Below are 7,826 nucleotides of genomic sequence, written 5' to 3'. Positions count from 1 at the left end.
TGCTCCCTGCCACCAGCGCTGGTTGAAAATGACAAGACTACCTAGAGGTCATTTATCAAGCCCACCACCTGCCAAGCCCACTTAGCACCTGGTCCCATCCATTCCCCCTCCTAACTCTTCTCCAAAATCCACTCTCTGTCGCCCATCTTTTTCCCTGTATCACCTCTGCCTGACCATAGCGTCCCTCTCACTGATCATACCTCCACCCTTGCCGTGGGTACTAAGTCGCTTCAGTCGTGCCTGACTCTTTGCAATCCTGTGGACTATAACCACCAGGCTGCTCTGTCCATGGGATTCTCGAGGCAAGAAGACTAGAGTGGATTGCTCCAGGCATCTTCCCAACCCAGGGACTGAACCCACGTCTCCTGTGCCTCCTGCATCGCAAGTAGATTCCTCACCTCCGAACCACCGGGAAACGCTCCACTGTTGCCATCCAGAAGCAAATACAGCCCTAGAATCCACTCCCCTCGCTCACGAACATCCTGCCAGAGCTCCCTATTGCCCTTAGGATAAAGTCCAGGCTTCTTGGCGTGGCTTGGCCACTAACACTTCTTTCTAGCTTCCTGTCACTATCTCACAATGAACTCTGGGTTCCTCGGATGCACGAAGCTCTCTCCCCTCTCTGAGGTCTTCGCTTTTGCTGTTTCCTCTACTTGCAACACTTCTCTCCCTGTCTTCACCGGCTTAAATCCCAGCCATCTTTCAGTGCTCAGCAGAGAACCCACTGTCTGGAGAAACGCTAGTCTGCCCTCCTGCAGGCTCCCGTAGCGCCCTGCTCTCTGCCAGGCATGAGTGAACCGTCAATCCTTATCTGCCATAAACCACGCGCACACAGAGAGTGTGTACTGGGGGGAGGGACTTCAGCTTATTGCTCAGTTTCTCTAGCACAATGCTTGGTACATAAAAGGCTCCCAATAAATTCTGTTTGGCTTCCCTGGTGGCTCAGTGGTAAAGAACCCGCCTGCCAATGCAGGAGATGCAGGTTCGATCCCTGGGTTGGGACGATCCTCTGGGGAAGGAAATGGCAACCTACTCCAGTGTTCTTGCTTGTGAAATCCCAACAACAGAGGAGCCTGACAGGTTACAGAACCTGGGGTCACAAAAGAGTCAGACATGACTTAGCAACTAAACAGCAACATATTTTTGTTAAATGAAATGACCTTCCCAAATACTTATCATCCCTATTTGACATTTTTAGCTTTTTTTGGAGGATAATTGCTTTATAGGACTGTGTTGGCCTCTGCCACACATCAACATGAACATTTTTAGCTTTTTATTGATGCATACAGACTGGTTCCAAACAGGAAAAGGAGTATGTCAAGGCCGTATATTGTCACCCTGCTTATTTAACTTCTATGCAGAGTACATCATGAGAAACACTGGGCTGGAAGAAGCACAAGCTGGAATCAAGATTGCAGGGAGAAATATCAATAATCTCAGATATGCAGATGATACCACCCTTATGGCAGAAAGTGAAGAGGAACTAAAAAGCCTCTTGATGAAAGTGAAAGAGGAAAGTGAAAAAGTTGGCTTAAAGCTCAACATTCAGAAAACGAAGATCATGGCATCTGGTCCCATCACTTCATGGGAAATAGATGGGGAAACAGTGTCAGACTTTATTTTTGGGGGCTCCAAAATCACTACAGGTGGTGATTGCAGCCATGAAATGAAAAGACACTTACTCCTTGGAAGGAAATTTATGACCAACCTAGATAGCATATTGAAAAGCAGAGACATTACTTTGCCAACAAAGGTCTTTCTAGTCAAGGCTATGGTTTTTCCAGTAGTCATGTGTGGATGTGAGAGTTGGACTGTGAAGAAAGCTGAGCACTGAATAATTGATGCTTTTGAACTGTAGTGTTGGAAAAGACTCTTGAGAGTCCCTTGGACTGCAAGGAGATCCAACCAGTCCATTCTGAAGGAGATCAGTCCTGGGTGTTCTTTGGAAGGAATGATGCTAAAGCTGAAACTCCGGTACTTTGCCACCTCATGGGAAGAGTTTGACTCATTAGAAAAGACTCTGATGCTGGGAGGGATTGGGGGCAGGAGGAGAAGGGGACGACAGAGGATGAGATGGCTGGATAGCATCACGGACTCGATGGGCGTGAGTTTGAGTGAACTCCGGAAGATGGTGATGGACAGGGAGGCCTGGTGTGCTGCGATTCATGGGGTAGCAAAGAGTCGGACGACTGAGCGCCTGAGCTGAACTGAATGCACGTATAGAAAAGTGTGCCCATCGTCAGTTTACAGACTGGGGTGACTGCAAGACAAAGCTGCTGCACAGGTTTTCCTGTAAATATAAGCTTTAATTCTACCTGGGTAAATGCCTAAAATTGAGATGTTGGGCTAAGTGTATATTCAGCTTCACACAGAGACTGCCAAACCACTTGCAAAAGTAGCTTTACCATCTTACGTTCTCACCACCAAAGTCCAAGAGCTCTGGTTGTTCTGCTTCTTTGTCAACACTTGGTATTGTCGGTTTCTTTTATTTTAGCCATTAGATTAAGTGTCTAGTGGTATTTTATTGTGCTTTTATTTGCACTTCCCTAATGCATGATGCATAAATTGACTCAGTGAACATGAATATGAATTTGAGCAAAACTCCAGGACATGGTGGAGGACAAGAAAGCCTGGCATGCTGCAGTCCATGGGGCTGCAAAGAGTCAGACACGACTTAGACAACAAATGCGTGATGAGGTGGAACATCTTTTTGTGTGCTTATTTGTCATTGGTGTATCTTCTCTGATAAAGTATATTTTCAAACCTTTTGAGCTTCAGATTTCCTTATATATTCTGCATTCAAGTCCTTTATCAGAAAAGTAATTTACCAATATTTTCTCCCATTCTATGACTTGTTTTTTTCTTCTCTTAATAGTATGTTTCAAAGAATAGAGTTCCTAATTTTGATGAATTCCAATTTATTGATTCATTCTACAGCATGAAAACCTTCTCTGGGCAATAAGCCAAGACAATCATAGAACTCCTATTGATTCCCTTCTCTCAGAGATAACTGTTATCCCTGCTATATCTGATCATACATGTTGCTTCTTTTTCCCCTAATTTTTGAATAATTTAAAGAAGAAGGGTAAATCTAGCCTCTGTTACTTCATCGTGATTTGAGTAAAAATCTCTACAAGTTTTGATACTTAATATTTTCATTATCATTGAATTAAAAACATTTTCTAATCTCCACTGTAATTTCTACACTTGATCTTAGCCAAAAGGCCAAAAAGTGACCCACTATAATTTCTTCTTTAACATATCAGTTATTTATTCCAAACACGTGGGAGTTTTCTAGTTATATTTGAATTAATTTCTAGCTTAATTCTACTATAATCAGAAAATATATTCTGTGTGATTTCAGCCCTTTGAAATTTGTAGAGACTTTCTTTGTGGCCTAAAGTGTGGTCTATTTTGTTAAATGTTCCATGAGCTCTTGACAAAAATGTGTGCTCTGTAGTTCTAGGGTGCAACGTTCTATATACAGCAATTAGGTCAACTGCTTAATAATGTTGATTAAATGTTCTAAATCCTTAGCTGTTCTGATTGTTTTTCTCCTACCAGTTACTGATAGCATATTAAAAATCACTTAATAAGATTGGAATTTGTCTATTTCTCCTTTTGAAAGTGAGAGTGAAAGTCGCTCAGTCATGTCCAACTCTTTGGGACCCCATGGACTATACAGTCCATGGAATTCTCCAGGCCAGAATACTGGAGTGGGTAGCCTTTCCCTTCTCCAAGGGATCTTCCCAACCCAGGGATCGAATCCAGGTCTCCCTCATTGCAGGTGGATTCTTTACCAGCTGAACCACCAGGGAAGCCCAAGAATACTGGAGTGGGTAGCCTATCCCTTCTCCAGGGGATCTTCCCAAACCAGGGGTCGAACCAGGGTCTCCTGCACTGGAGGTGGATTCTTTATCAGCTGAGCTTGTCAATTTTAAGGCTATGGTATCATCAGTTCACTTCAGTTCAGTTCAGTTCAGTCGCTCAGTGGTGTCCGACTCTTTGTGACCCCATGAATCGCAGCACACCAGGCCTCCCTGTCCATCACCAACTCCTGGAGTTCACTGAGACTCACGCCCATCGAGTCCGTGATGCTATCCAGCCATCTCATCCTCTGTCGTCCCCTTCTCCTCCTGCCCCCAATCCCTCCCAGCATCAGGGTCTTTTCCAATGAGTCAACTCTTCGCATGAGGTGGCCAAAGTACTAGAGTTTCAGCTTTAGCATCATTCCTTCCAAAGAACACCCAGGACTGATCTCCTTCAGAATGGACTGGTTGGATCTCCTTGCAGTCCAAGGGACTCTCAAGAGTCTTCTCCAACACCACAGTTCAAAAGCATCAATTCTTCGGCGGTCAGCCTTCTTCATAGTCCAACTCTCACATCCATACATGACCACTGGAAAAACCATAGCCTTGACTAGACGGACCTTAGTCGGCAAAGTAATGTCTCTGCTTTTGAATATACTATCTAGGTTGGTCATAACTTTTCTTCCAAGGAGTAAGTGTCTTTTCATTTCATGGCTGCAATCACCACCTGCAGTGATTTTGGAGCCCCCCAAAATAAAGTCTGACACTGTTTCCCCATCTATTTCCCATGAAGTGATGGGACCAGATGCCATGATCTTCGTTTTATGAATGTTGAGCTTTAAGCCAACTTTTTCACTCTCCTCTTTCGTCAAGAGGCTTTTTAGTTCCTCTTCACTTTCTGCCATAAGGGTGGTATCATCTGCATATCTGAGGTGATTGATATTTCTCCCTGGAATCTTGATTCCAGCTTGTGTTTCTTCCACTCCAGCATTTCTCATGATGTACTCTGCATAGAAGTTAAACAAGCAGAGTGACAATATACAGCCTTGATGTACCCCTTTTCCTATTTGGAACCAGTCTGTTGTTCCATGTCCAGTTCTAACTGTTGCTTCCTGGCCTGCATACAGATATCTCAAGAGGCAGGTCAGGTGGTCTGGGATTCCCATCTCTCTCAGAATTTTCCACAGTTTATTGTGATCCACACAGCCAAAGGCTTTGGCATAGTCAATAAAGCAGAAATAGATGTTTTTCTGGAACTCTCTTGCTTTCTCCATGATCCAGCGGATGTTGGCAATTTGATCTCTGGTTCCTCTGCCTTTTCTAAAACCAGCTTGAACATCTGGAAGTTCACGGTTCACGTATTGCTGAAGCCTAGCTTGGATAATTTTGAGCATTACTTTACTAGCATGTGAGATGAGTGCAATTGTGCGGTAGTTTGAGCCTTCTTTGGCATTGCCTTTCTTTGGGATTGGAAGGAAAACTGACCTTTCCCAGTCCTGTGGCCACTACTGAGTTTTCTAAATTTGCTGGCATATTGAATGCAGCACTTTCACAGCGTCCTCTTTCAGGATATGAAACAGCTCAACTGGAATTCCATCACCTCCACTAGCTTTGTTCGTAGTGATGCTTTCTAAGGCCCACTTGACTTCACATTCCAGGATGTCTGGCTCTAGATGAGTGATCACACCATCGTCATTATCTGGGTCATGAAGATCCTTTTTGTACAGTTCTTCTGTGTATTCTTGCCACCTCTTCTTAATATCTTCTGCTTCTGTTAGGTCCATACCATTTCTGTCCTTTATTGAGCCCATCTTTGCATGAAATGTTCCCTTGGTATCTCTAATTTTCTTGAAGAGATCTCTAGTCTTTCCCATTCTGTTGTTTTCCTCTATTTCTTTGCATTGATTGCTGAAGAAGGCTTTCTTATCTCTTCTTGCTATTCTTTGGAACTCTGCATTCAGATGCTTATATCTTTCCTTTTCTCCTTGGCTTTTTGCTTCTCTTCTTTTCACAGCTATTTGTAAGGCCTCCCCAGACAGCCATTTTGATCTTCTGCATTTATTTCCCATGGGGATGGTCTTGATCCCTGTCTCCTGTACAATGTCACGAACCTCATTCCATAGTTCATCAGGTACTCTATCTATCAGATCTAGGCCCTTAAATCTATTTCTCACTTCCACTGTATAATCATAAGAGATTTGATTTAGGTGTCAGACACAAACAAATTTAGAATTGCCATATATTTCTTAGAGAGTGTGATTTTTATCCTTATGGAATGTCCTTTACCTCTGGTAATATTTTCACCTTACAGTGTATTTTCAGACAACAATACTAATATCTGAATTTTCGGTGGGTCTATTTCTGTTGGCTGTATCTTCTCTTAGCTTCTTTTCTTTTTATCTTTTTGTCTTTCTGCTTACTTTTTGGTATATGCTAGACACTATAGGTGAAAATGCAGAGGATTTTAACCTCTACATCATATTTTCTTAGACTGGATTCTCCAGACCTTGACCTGTACATAGACAGTTCATTTGGGGCAGTAATCCAAATGCACAGGCGTGGGGTTCTGAGTAGAATATAACAGGGAAAAAGAAAAAAAAAACAATTTCTGGGCACCTCCTTGAGTTGGTCATTACCTTAAGCTACTGGTGATTGATCATGCCAAGACCTCCGAAAAAATATATCTCAGAATTTTCTTCCTGAAGAATGGAAGGGAGAGGCACTTATTCTATAGCTCACATCTCCCACTGATCAAGAGTTGCTCTGTAAGTGGATAACTCCCTTTTACTTCCAAGCTGCGTGTGTATGAATGAAAGGCAGGTTCCTACAGGCAGAGGCACCAGAGAACCCCTCATCTGGGAAGTGAAGGGATATGCAGAGGCTGGTGCAGTGTTCTCGAGTGACACCTGCATAAAGCTAGCTCTGGGAACTGTGGCTGCAATGAAATACAGGGCAACAGGATGCAAGGAAGAGCAAATGTAAACGTTCCGATCTCTTTCCAAAGATTTAGCTTTGCTTCTGGCAGACCACCAGGTTAAGATCAACTTAATCCAATCAGGGACTGAGATGACTCACTGCTGAGCTTCAGTCTTTCTGAGAGAGGATCTGTTTCTAAGCTCGTCCTTACTCCTAGGGAGCAGCTCTCCAGGGCTCCACCTGAAATCTGAGGCTGTTCACCAGGGCCCCTCATTCTTGGCAGGCCCTGAATGCCAATGTTTGTTAACCTAGCTCTATAAACCTGCCAAGAGTACTGCTCAGCCCATCAGCCCCTGCTTCCAAATCAGCAAATGCCTCAAAAGGAAAATTGTTTGAAATACTAGACTTCAGCCTGGGAGCTTCTCTTTTTTGCTGGGATCTTGGCCCCTCAAATCCTGGCCGCCTTAGCAGCTTTCTAAAACCTTCAAAGGGATTTTTTTTCGTTTGGTCTAGGTTTCCCATTCATCCTCAGCAGGAAGACTGGCCCAAGACAAGCTAGACTGCCGTTGCCAGAAACAGGACACCCTCAGTTGCCCATGAAAAGGTTAATGGTGAGCATGGCACCATGATGTTAAAAACTGCCTTAGAGAATAGAGTCATCGCAAAAGCCAGGTCTGAGCTCTGCATCCATTAAAGAATGGTTCCATCCTTTGTCATCTCTGCTTTGCAGGATCCTCCCAGGGCTGGCACAACGCCTGGCATTTAGCACAGACTTAAAATGTACCAATAAATAATCTGCATACTAAAGTGCTTTTTGTGTCTGCGGAAGATGCCCATAGGGGCTGGGAAGAGCACGCCCCATCTCAAAGTCTCTTTGCCGCTGCTAAGAAGCTGAGGTGGAGGTTCACAGACTTCATCAGTCATAAAAACCTCTTGCAAAGACTATGATATCAGCTCATTTCTGGGCTCTTCTCTGCAGATTCTCATTTAACCCTAAAGCCAGTGTCCATCAAGAGAATCTACCCAGTGTGACAACAATCCCAGCACTGATATCTGCCCAGGACTCAAAATTCTTGATTTAGGGAAAACTCACTCTAGGGA

This window comes from Ovis canadensis, chromosome 13, assembly GCF_042477335.2.
Source record: "Ovis canadensis isolate MfBH-ARS-UI-01 breed Bighorn chromosome 13, ARS-UI_OviCan_v2, whole genome shotgun sequence".
Lineage (NCBI taxonomy): Eukaryota > Metazoa > Chordata > Mammalia > Artiodactyla > Bovidae > Ovis > Ovis canadensis.
This window is presented reverse-complemented; position numbering follows the sequence as displayed.